Source organism: Accipiter gentilis, chromosome 20 (genome assembly GCF_929443795.1).
Source record: "Accipiter gentilis chromosome 20, bAccGen1.1, whole genome shotgun sequence".
Lineage (NCBI taxonomy): Eukaryota > Metazoa > Chordata > Aves > Accipitriformes > Accipitridae > Astur > Astur gentilis.
This window is the reverse complement of record NC_064899.1, coordinates 7818972-7831301: the sequence shown is the minus strand read 5'-3', so window position 1 is coordinate 7831301 and position 12330 is coordinate 7818972.

Sequence of the window (12330 nt, the reverse complement as noted above, 5' to 3'; positions counted from 1 at the left end):
GTCGGGCACAGTGAGTATGCCTATAAATCTTGAAAGTAAATGTTAAGAGCAAAGACATGTTTGAAGTTCTGAGTATATGGGAAAGTGGATTGCTTAATAAGCAGCACAGGGCTTGAATGCTTGCAACATTATTTTCTTTAGGTTTTTGTACTGCTGCTGTCACACCGTTTGAACTTCTCAGATGGTATTCTAAGTGAAATAGCTGCCATTCTTAACATAAAGTCTGTTTTCCATTTCTTTCATCTCCCACTTGGAAGGAAGAAGGGGAATTAGCTGTGCACTTTAACATTTTAAAAACTAAGACTATTTTACCTGTTACTGCCCGTCAGCAAGCCAGAACCTCCGTGATACAAAGAGTTTGTGGATATTCAAGTAACCTTGCTTCCTGTCCGATCATTCCTGTTCCCATGCTGCCCCTACCAATCCCAGCAGAGCTGTTTGTGGAGTTGTATTGTGATCTGAATGAGGGGAAAAAATCTAGGTTAAAAGAAAAAATACTCTTTAAATGTAGATTAGTTCCCATATCGCATAATGGTAACTTCATCTCCCACCATACAGATGCATGAATATAATTCAAGGGCAGGAAACTATGTGAAGAAGTACCTGTTGCTGTTAGAGACAGTGTCACCCCTAAATGTTTTTTTCACTATGAAACTGTCATCTTGCAGAAGGACTTTTATGAGGGCTCTGCATATCCCAGCTCTGTGATGGGGATCTAATTACCACTTTTTCAATAAATAGAATTCTCATAACAACTATGAATGCAGAGGAAAACAATGTTATTTTTACCTTAATATCTGATAAGGCTTGGCAGCCATTGAACCTATATGAAAAAAATGTATGAATGTAGCAATGTATAAATACTATACATGTTGTGTTTAAATAAAAATCCGGTAGCTGAATTCGTTGCTGTCATTTTTATCAAGCTGAATTTGGCAGACCATTCAAGAGGAAATTACAATAACCAATATGCACTATAATGAAAGCATGGGAGAGGATTATTGTAATGTTCCAATTAAAAATATATGACAGAATTTCAACATTTCTAGAATAAAAGGCTACTGTAAAAGCAAAAACGTGGCAAAAATCTTTAGGCTAGACACAGCAAAGTCTTTTAAGATATTTCCCATAGCCTAAGAGGTGTGGTTTAATTAAATTAAATTCCATAGTATATGTAACCATAATCATTCCAAGCTGAGAAACAAAACTTATGTATCATAAATCATTCAGACAACTAGGTATGTTTAAAATGTGAACTCTACAGCATAGTCCTAAAAAGAAAGAAATCACATCATAATAGCTTTAGGTGAATAAATATTCTACTAATTAGTAAGGAACTCTTGTGACTTAAATCAGAATTTTTAGCACTCTGAAAGAAACAAAAGTACTAAGTACTTAGAAAGTACTAAGCTTAAGATCAGGGATGTATGCAAGGATCTTAAATACACCATGATGTGTTTCACAAAGGAACAACATAGCATTCAGAATTTGGAATGTTAAACCTCCTATAAATGTAAGAAATGATGAAAAAGTAAATGGTCATCATTAAATTTTCTTACAGGCAGCAATTTTTAGCTAAGAATTTTCAGGTTAAAGCAGTTCAAGATGTGAGATCAGATGTTGGTGCATCATGGTGGGTCCTGCAACTTTACAGAGTAACAGTGGAAGCTTCTAAGAAATCTGGTATAGTCACTGGCCCATGTTTCTTTTGTCTGGAGAAAAGGGATAGCTGATATGCAAACTTTTTCAGCTTACGTTCTTACTAGATAAGACACTTGGTTGAAGAATTCTCCATTGATTTATTATTCCTTTTTGTATATATTTTCAGTCATCACAGAAAATGACAGAGTGAATTCATCATATTATCTCTCTTAAGTGGTCAAAGGAGTTAGCATTTCCTATTAAATACTATAAACTACACCACAAGCATTTAATTTTTGTCAGGCCCTAGAGATCACCTTGAAATTGATATTGGGTGGTTTTAAGTTTTCACCTTAACATTTCCCATGCCTCAGGTCTTTTTTTTTTTTTTTAACCTCTTGTTTTGTATTCAATAAACTGTGTAAAATGCTGCAGAAAGCTACATGAAAGCACAAGTGAGTATATGGCGCTTGACCTGAAGACCTGCTGCAACTATTGTTAAAAAGTCAAAGCTGTGATGTGGCTCCTCCACCGTGTGTTCCACAGTTTGTTTGGCCTTATGACATACTCAAGATGAGCAAACCCTTCCTAAAGTGTCGCTTTTACTCCCTTGAAATCTCTGGCAGCATAACTCATACTAGTTAGTATCTCCCTTCTCACCTGAGAAATAGATATCAGGGGATATTTTTAGAGATACGTAGGGTCTGGGAATAATATGAAAGATGGGTTATCCCAACATCAGGCCTCAGCTTTTCGGCCAACTCAAGGTATGCCATAGAGAGAAGCAAATGTTTTTTCCTGATGATGGGAAGCAGAATGAAGGCAGGTAGCTGGTTCACTCTCCCATGCCTTTCAAAGATTTTCAGTGTGCTGTAGAGGTGACCTGATGCTTTCAATGCCCTTCTGTCTCTTGATACAACTAACCACCTTTCCAAGGTTTTCTGAATCTCATGGACTTCCTATTTTGTGGCTCAGAAAGGTTTGGTTTTTGTTTTTTTTTCCTGTTGGAGCCAGTTTTAATACTCTGTAGCAAAGGAATACTCTTACTGTTGGTTTCTGTGCTCTATTCACTTCAAGTAAATGATAAATAGGCCAGTCTCAGAGGTATTGGAGACAGAGCTGGGGAATTATTTATCTGTCAGGAAAAAAAAGACTTGGAGATTTGGTGGTTTTCTTTATTCTTCTTTCTTTCCTTTGCAAAAGCATACAAAACTCATCCAATCCCTGTGGAATAAGCCAGAAAAAACCTGCCCCACAGAACTGGTAACATTACAAAAGCTCTATAGTTCCTCTCTGGATTCATGAAATTGTCTCGTATCTGAGAAGAAAAAGTCTGTGGCCAGTACTTCTCCCCATTGCTGAGGCAAGAAAACTGTGGCCTGTTGCTTAAATTCAGCCTTCCTTCTGTTCATTTTTTTTCCTTCTGGGTATCTGATCAATGGAAGTACGACTGTGACATGAGAAAATCCATTTCTAATATCCAGAGCTGCATGTGAGCTATTACTGATTTCATAATAGCTGTCTGTCGTGCTGCCTATGCAGTCGCAGTCATTATCAAGTCAACAGATTTCAAAGCATCCCATGACTATCACAGGAAGAACACAATCTGGTTTTGTAATCCTCATCTCATATAAAAGACAGTATTGCTTTTAAGTGAAACTTGAGACCCTTAGCACTTAGAATTATTAAAGATGTCCTGTTACTTAATGCTGGATTAGGGATACTGGTTATAGATCTGGAGTTTGGCTAGATTCTATATAGTAGACTACCAAAAGTCTAAATTGATCTGTAATATTGCAGCACTCAGCTAGACAGCACATATTTATATTTTTTCAGTGGACAATAAAATCACATATAGTTGGGAAACTATCATGTTAAAGGGCCTCAAGGAGTTTCAAGGGACTGTACATGCTTTAAATATCATCTCAGGTAATGCAGGTAGGTATGGATTAAAACAAAACAAAAAACCCAACCCAACCAACTGAAACAAAAACACCACCACCCCCAACTTTACACATAATTAAGCTTATGAATCTAACTAAAATCATGTTTCTGATACGCTGCTAGCACATCTTGTTAAAATGTTCTTAACATTTCTTTTCTATGTTTATGTTTTGAGCTTGAGTATAAATTGCAAAATCACTCTCTCTAAATGATTATTTGTAAATTTCCTCTTAATATCGCTTTCATTTTAAACATCAATATTTGTATTTCGAAGAGTACGCATTGTTATAAAGAAAACTGTACTGCTTAGGGTAATGATAGCTTCCTGTTTTCCAAATTGCTTTTCCCATGACAAAAGCATTACTGTAGAATTTGTAATGCTGCTTTCTGTATAGCAACAAATTGTACTCGTGTCAGGAATATGCATAAGTGGCTTTTTTCTCTTTGTATACAAAATGAGTAGTTTTCTCATTTTCTATTTATCATCCCTAGAAGCAAAACCACTTTCATGTTAGTGCCTTGATGCAGCAAAATTACCAGTAGCGAACCTTACGTATTAGGATATTCCAAGTACCCTTCTGACTTGGGGCCTTTAGATCTGCAAAACCTTCTCCAAGCAGAGATGAAAGTTATTCTCTGGTTTCTACTGGTCTTACTGCTGAAGGTTAATGGTTTTGTTCAATCTTTATCCTGAGGGAAAAAAAAAAAAAAAAAAAAAGGAAATTTAGTATGAAGATCACATTGTAAATCAACAAGAGATCCACATCTGATTTCTGTTCACACCTTTCAAAAAATCGCACCCCAATCTTGCAAAGTACAAAGCTCCTCTTGAGTGAGACTTAACACCCATTGCATTCCATAGGAACTTAACCTAAACTGTGATTTGACAGCATAATTACGTAATCCATGTTTTCAGTGACTTTGGTGTGGAATTAAATGAAACCTCAAAACTTGAGGAACAGTTCAGAGGTTTTGAATCATTAAGATCATACTTCTATAAGCCCTCTGAAAACAAGTAAAGAAACTTTCTAAGCATAGACCACAGAGATGGCATAAGCCGTAGATGGCAATCGTTGACTGACCTGGATTTTGAATGATAACATAACTCATGTCTGCAAAATTCAGGGTTTTGATAGCTGCTTAGTAGCTTCTCAGTGCGACAGGTTGGGAAATCTCAGTGCCAATCAGTGCACAAAGATCAGTGATGTTTGGGGTGGCTCTTGGTGCAGGTTTGAGGGACTTTCTCTTTCCAGTTCCTCACAGTCTCCAAGAAAATTAAACTTGATGGGCTCTGGGACCTGTTTGCTGGGAATATCTGACTGGATTATCTTGTCATTGAGATCTAGAAATAGTTGATCACTCAGAGGCTCAGCATTTATTTTAGGCAGATGCAAGAATTCCCTGTTCTTAGTAGGATCTAAAAAGCAATATAAAGTCAGGCCAGTATCAAAGTGCAGAAATTAGAATTGTGGTTGCACACACTGGTGGACCACACCATGAGGATGAGCTACAGAAAGGGAAGATGAGGAGGAGGTTGGGTTGCGGGAGGGGAAGCTGAGACATGGCATAATAAGAATTGGCTGGATGCTTGCATCCAGAGAATAGTGGTCAGTGCCTCAATGTCCTGATGGAGGTCAGTGATGAGTGGTGTCTCTCAGGGATCTGTATTGGGACCAGTGCTGTTCAATATCTTCATCAACGACATGGACAGTGGGTTCAAGTGCACCCTCAGCAAGTTTGCAGGCAACGCCAAGCTGAGTGGTGCGGTTGGCGCGCCTGAGGGACAGGATGCCATCCAGAGGAATCTGGAGAAGTGGGCCCATGTGAACCTCATGAGGTTCAACAAGGCCAAGTGCAAGGTCCTGCACATGCGTCGGGGCAACTCCCGGTATCAATACGGGCTGGGGGATGAAGGGATTGAGAGCAGCCCTGCGGAGAAAGACTTGGGGGTACTGGTGGATGAAAAGCTGGACATGAGCCAACAGTATCCTGGGCTGCATTGCAAGCAATGTGGCCAGCAGGTCGAGAGAGGCGATTCTGCCCCTTTAGTCTGCTCTGGTAAGAGCTGCCCGGAGTAATGTCTTCAGCTTGGCACAGGAGAGACATGGACCTGTTAGAGTGGATTCAGAGGAGGGCCACAAAAATGGTGAGAAGGCTGGAACACCTCTTCTGTGAGGAAAGGTTGAGAGAGTTGGACTTGTTCAGCCTGAAGAAGAGAAGGCTCTGGGTACACCTTATGGCAGCCTTTCAATATTCAATAGGGACTTATAAAAAACCATGGGGACAGACTTTTAAGCAGGGCTTGTTGTGACAGGACAAGGGATAATGGTTTTAAACTAAAAGAGGGACAATTGAGACTAGATATGAGGAAGAAATGTTTTATGGTGAGGGTGGTGAAACACTGGCACAGGTTGCCCAGAGAGGTGGTAGATGCCTCATCCCTGGAAACATTCAAGGTCAGGCTGGACGGGGCTTTGAGCAACCTGATCTAGTTGAAGATGTCCCTGCTCATTGCAGGGGGTTGGCCTAGATGACCTTTAAAGGTCCCTTCCAACCCGAACTATTCTATGACTCTATTGAGGGCCTGCAAGAGGGGGAAACCCACTGACCAGCTCTCTTCCTGACTTTCTTGCCTATGCTGAACACCAGCTATGAACATGCCTTTATAATAAGGTAGTATTTTTAGTGTTACTGAAACTCATGTCTGAAGTCAGAAACAAATTTCGTATCTGAAACTCCACTGTTCTCTCACTGAGTGAAAAGTTGGGGCAGTACGTTAATATTTTAAAAAACAGAGGTAAGGAAAATCAGTATATTCATAAAAGCGGGGAACATTTCCAGCCATGCTTGCTTCGAAATTGTGATGTGATAAAAGGCAAATTTATTTTCTAGCTGCTATGCATACCCTATGCTTTTTTTTATATTGGAGTACTAATAGAAGATGGGATTTATTGCTACACTGAAAGGCTGATTACATAGTTGTGAAGTGACTTCTGATACTGGGTATTAAAGGTTAAATGGGAACTCACTGGACCAAGCAGTCAGAAAGTTGGGAGGGAAATGTATGACTGGTGGGCTTAATTGGAAGGAAATTTTTTTAAAAGAAAACTTTTGCTGAAAATAACAAACAGTAAAGAATACTTCTGAAATGTTAGCTGTTGTTTGTGAATGAAGAAAAGAGAGTGAGGGGCAATGAGAACAAACCCATGCAGAGTTAGCAGCTGAATGAAAAAATACATTAAAAGCAGTTGGTTTTTTTTCTCCTTATGATGCAAGGGCCTAATTTCATGCAAAAATTATGATCTAATTGTGACTTCAAGGTCAAGTTCTGTAAGCCTTAGCTTCAAACTACTGGCCAAGCAGTCAGTATTGTCACCTGAGACTACTGTGCAACATTGGTCTTTACTCCTAAGATATTTCTGTTGTCTAAAATGATTATGCATTTAGCTTATTCAGTGCTATTATGTATAGAGAGTTATTTTGTGTTATATTATGAGGTTTTTACACTTTACAGGCTTTTTTGTGTATATGATGGCTTGTCACAATTTAAAGAGAACTGGTTTTGACAGAAAAATATGTTTTCCATAAAGATCATTTTTTCACAAAGAACTCTCCCTTTCTGTAAGAAAAGGTTACTTCTGGAAAAAAAATTCCAAGCCTGAAAATGGATTTTTTATTTTTTTTCCCCACTTTCACAGCCACAGATCCATAAATACATGTGGCAGAAAGACTGCAGCTTAATAATGCCAACATGGGATGCTATTTCATTCTTCCTCCACAGGCTAACTTTCCCAGTTACTGTGAAGCATACATCTCCTTGTCTCGCACCATGAAATAACTGTCACTGCAGTGTTGAAATGTCTGTCTACATGCACATACATATAAAAACCCACAGTCTATTATTGCCTTGTAAATATTACTAAAGAGGAAAAGAAAAAAGCACGTCCACCAATCCTTGTTAAAAAAAAAAAAATAAATCTAAAATGCTATTTTTTTTAGCCTTATCCATGTGGAGAAAGTGAGAGGAAATGGAAGAAGCAACTTTGTCTTTATACAAACCGTGCAATGAATATGAGACCTCTAGAAATTTAAAGAAATGGTTGGGTTTATTTTCCTGGTGAATGATATGTTTTTGCTTCAGTAATTACTCACACTGGTAAACCTGAGAGCAGATGAGTTTGACTTAGTCTACTGTCAGTTCAATGACTTTAGTAATACTTTAAAGGCTTTAATGTGACTGCACTGAACTGCACAGACGTTAATAGCAGCTTTCAAAAGCAGTGATGGGTTTGGTCTCAAGCTTGAGTTGTCACTTAGGACTGAAGTTCTTGTAAACAAGTTTAGCAGATGTCTGTGTAATCACTTCATTCATATAATCCACTCTATACAAGTACTTGTTTCTCCTCAGGAAGGCTGAAAACAGATTATTTCTTTCTGCATAGGCATGCAGTCATGTAGTACTCGCCCATGGAAGACCATTACATTTGACACAGCATTTGAAACACAAATGGTATAATCTTGGGGATAAGATGATAATAGGAAGTTTAAGATACAAATTGTGTTTCTAAAATTAATTACATACTTTCTGTCTTCCACACACTTCAGTGAAGGCACTTGCCAATTCACGGTATTAGTACTCATTTAATTCTTTGGAACGTCACTAGCCTTGTTTCATCAGCCGAGATCAGAGTGAAATTAAGATTTTTAACAAGTGTCTTCTGATTAGTTTTGTATTTATACCAAAAGTACTTTTAACTGTGGCAAAGTCAGTGGTCTGCAGAAAAAAGAAATAACCAGTTAAAAAAAAAAATAAGAACAAACTAATGTTGCAGTGGTTTTTAAGGTGCCGCATGTTCATTCTCCCTGGTACTACACATACCTCCCAAAAAGAAAGCATTAAAATAATATAATAAATAAGGGTATTAGAGCTTAGTTTTTCTGTGTGGCGTTGATATAGCCTGCCTTTTTTTTTTTTTTTTTTTTTGGCTTCTCTATGCCCACTTTTGAGTTGCGTGCACTGTGGAGTGGTACATTCCTATGTCCAAGTGCATGTGTTGGAAGCATCACTGGCTGTGAAATGGGTATTGCTCAAGGAAGGAGCTCCTTGAACTTTCAGTTTTCCATCCAAAATCAATGTAGTAGATGACACAGTAGTCATAATTCACCATTTAATATGCTGCCTCTTTATTTCGTTGCTGTCAGGGTGCTGGGGGACACCTGGGACAACAGGGCAGGGGCCTCTGCATCCAGGGTCCATCCCGCTGCGCCCCGCAGCGAGGGAGCGGGATCAGGCCCAGCGAGGGTAACCAGGGTCAGACACAGTCCGTTCATCGCTAAGCAAGTCCAAAGTGGCGCGGCAGGGCTGAGGCCAGGCTGGGGTGTCCGTCTGTGGGTCAGGGTAGGGATCAACAGGGCCTGTGGTGGGGCATAGGCAGGGCCGAGATACGGTTGGAGACGTAGCTCAGGTGGCTGCCAAGTGCAGAGGCTCAGCCTAAAAGCTGCTCCTGTGGGCACGGGATCATCCCTGGCTGAGGTGTCGGCTGCACTGCAGACTGGGAGGGCCCTGTCGTGGGTCACTGTAGGAAGGTGACAGCCTGTGGCTGCACTGGCGGTGAGCTGGTCCTGAGCCCTGGCAGCCAAACCTCCAGGAGTGGGGATGCGCTCAGGGCCCTGACACCTGCAGAGCTGCTGGTGGTGGTTTGAAGGCATGTTGCACTCCAGGTGCAGTTGAAAATTCATGTACTTGTCGTCATTTTCTTCTTCTGAATGATCAAAGCCCCTCACCTGAATTTATTTATGATTTTCTTCAATTTACTATGGACACTTAGTACAAAGGTACAGACCGAGAAAACTGTTACAAAGTATGTAATTATAAAAATTATTCTTCAGTATTGGGAGTATCCTTCTCAGCAACAGTTAAGCGTTCGGGTACAGTTCAGTCTCTGGGTGTATTAACCCAAGTGGACTTATACGCAGTAGCCTGTGACCTTATCCTCAGTCTATTATAATATACATACGGTCTAGTCTGTATACATTAAGCTTAGTTCTGGCTTCTGCAACTGTAATGAAGTAGAGTGAAGTTATTCGCAGTTACTGTGAAATTTGAATCAGATCTTCTCCTGCAAGGGCTTTGCAGTGTCCTGTTCAGCAATGGCTGTCCAAACACCAGCACGTCTGACACCATGAGGCTCTCGCTTACAGAAGAAGTCCTCTTCTCTTGGTACTCAGGCAGGCTGCTGTGTTCCTTTGTAGGACAGTAGGAGAAAAAAGGATTTGCTGGGATTTAGGAGAAATGTATGGAGAAGCAGGGAATTGGGCATTCAAGCATCCAGAGCTCAGACAATTTGTTTGAAGGGAAGCAGCAGAAAGGAGGTTTAAAATAAGGTAATATAGCAGCAGAAGCTGATCACTACCAACTGGGAACAGCAGAACCAGTGGATCGTGTTCTCTAAAAAGGCTGTGTCTTTTGCTAATTAATTGTATTAAAATTGAATGGAAGCAATAAATAATATAGAAAATCAGAATAAGTCTTGGAAAAGTGTCACATAGTGATATGGGCCTTAGGGAAGTCCATTGACAAAAACCAAAGTGTTTTACTGACTGTATCTTTCACTCAATAGTCATGGGAGCCTCCTGTTGTTTTCCACTGGAAATACAAGGTAAAGGCTCTAATTCTGCTGCTTCTATGCTAATTAAAGTAGAGAAATATCAAAGAAGTCAACTTAGTTGAAGTGGTGTGACCAGTCAAACCTAGAATCTGCCAAATTATACAAACTGCTCGCTTTATTCGTAGTACTAATCTTCATTGACCATTGCTTACAAATATGTAGTGTGGATTTTTAATGCTCCTTATTTTCCAAATAATTTATGTGCTAGCCTGGATCGTCAGCTTGCTTTGCATAAAAATAGCTTGGGTCTCTGTAAACTTGTCTTGGAATATTTGTCTTCATGCCACTTTCCAGTGCCTTGAATGCCAGTTTGTGATATTTTCCCCATCTATTTTCTAACTGCCTTATTTGTCTTCAGCTCCTACAGGCACTGGCCTTTTCATCAGCACTAGGGCAGAAATTTACACAGCAGGAGACAGTTACTCTAAGGTGCACAGGAGAATGGAAAGAATTGTCCCAACAGCCACCTCAATTGTACAGTACTCTGGGGAATAATGTGCCCTTGAGAGGAAGAAGTAGGCAGTTAAGAAAGGCCTCTAAAAATGGTTGGTTCTGTTGCTGCTTTGACTGCAGGAGGTAGATATTTCTCCTTCAGGAGCACCACCATCTCACTTGAGAGCCTATGTCAACAGGATACTGCTTATGCAGCTGGACTTCCAGGAATCAAAGTGTACCTTTGGTAAAGAGGCAAGCGAAGAGCCACGTGCAGGAACAACGTGTTGGCCGTCTGTTTGCAGCATTCTGTAACCCAGGCAGGTCCCCTCCAAATGCAAATCCTAATTTTATTGTTTCACTAGAGGAGAGAGAGGATGGTCAGAGAACGTTTTTCACATGCCTCTGCTACAGGTTGTATACAGTCTTAGCCACCCAGTTACAGCTGTTGTGCTTGGAGCAATAGTAATGTAATTGTCTGGAGGTGAGCTGGAAAGGCAGCAATTTAGTATGACGAGAGGTGAGATGAAATTGCTATGTTAGAAAGACTTTTCCATCATGTTTTGCCAATGAAGTGCTGGATGTACCACTGGAAGAGGCTTGTACTGGTTGATCAGTTACAATTCTTTCTGAAGCTCTCCTTCCTCATTTCACTGAAGCTATGTGTTTAATAGTGGGTAAAGAGGAATCCAACAACAGATAAGGGGTTGGAAATTATAAGGTGGAGGGGTTTTTTTGTTTGTTTGGTTGGTTTTTTTTGGGGGGGGGAATTGTCTTATAACAAAATCTGCTTCATTAAAATGCCTGCAAGTTTTTAGAGATTTCATAGACCGTTTTGGCAGCCTGACAGCTGTGTAACACAGGATGTTGAAGTAGATTCACATACACAAAGATGTACTAGCAGGGTCCATACCTGCCACAACAGCACTCCTGGGCTTTGCAGATGCAAGGCATGAGACCTGCAGCACCACAGCAGCTGCAGTAAGGGAAAATAATGCCATGGGGGCTCTGGGAGGCACTGCCAGTGCACCTTGGGTGGAAAGGTGCAGCGCTGCAAACAGCAGGCCCCTAGCATTGCTAAGGCTTGGAGGTACCAAGGCATTGCCCAGCACAGCCATCTAACGTCTTTTCTGACGTATAGACGTTACTGGGTAATAGAGCATTTGGGGCAGGATACAGTGTGGCCATGGCGATGTTTTACCTCTCTTGCCACTTGGTGCCAGCGGCCTTAAGCAAATAGAATACAGGTGGAAGAGGATTCCTCAGAAAAGCTTTAAGACAGAGAAAGCTTCATACTATGTTTCCTTCAGTACTTCGAGCGTCATGTCCTATCTGATTCTGAATTAGCATTGGTGTCTTGCCAACATCTAGTTAATCAATGGAAAACTATTATTTGTGAAAACTTTATTTAAGAAGAAAATGATAATTTGTTGGATAACTCAAGCTCCCTCCCTCTTTGATTTGGCTTGTATCCTACAGTTTCCAAAAAATATAAGACTCAGATGCTTCTGCAATAGTTTCTTGTTTATCCTATTCCCATTTGCACCGCATTTGAATCTGTCTAATCTGCGTTCCACATAAGTACTTTATGACAGTGCTCTGGGAAAGAGGGGCTCCTTTGAAGTACAGAACAAGAAAAAGAAAC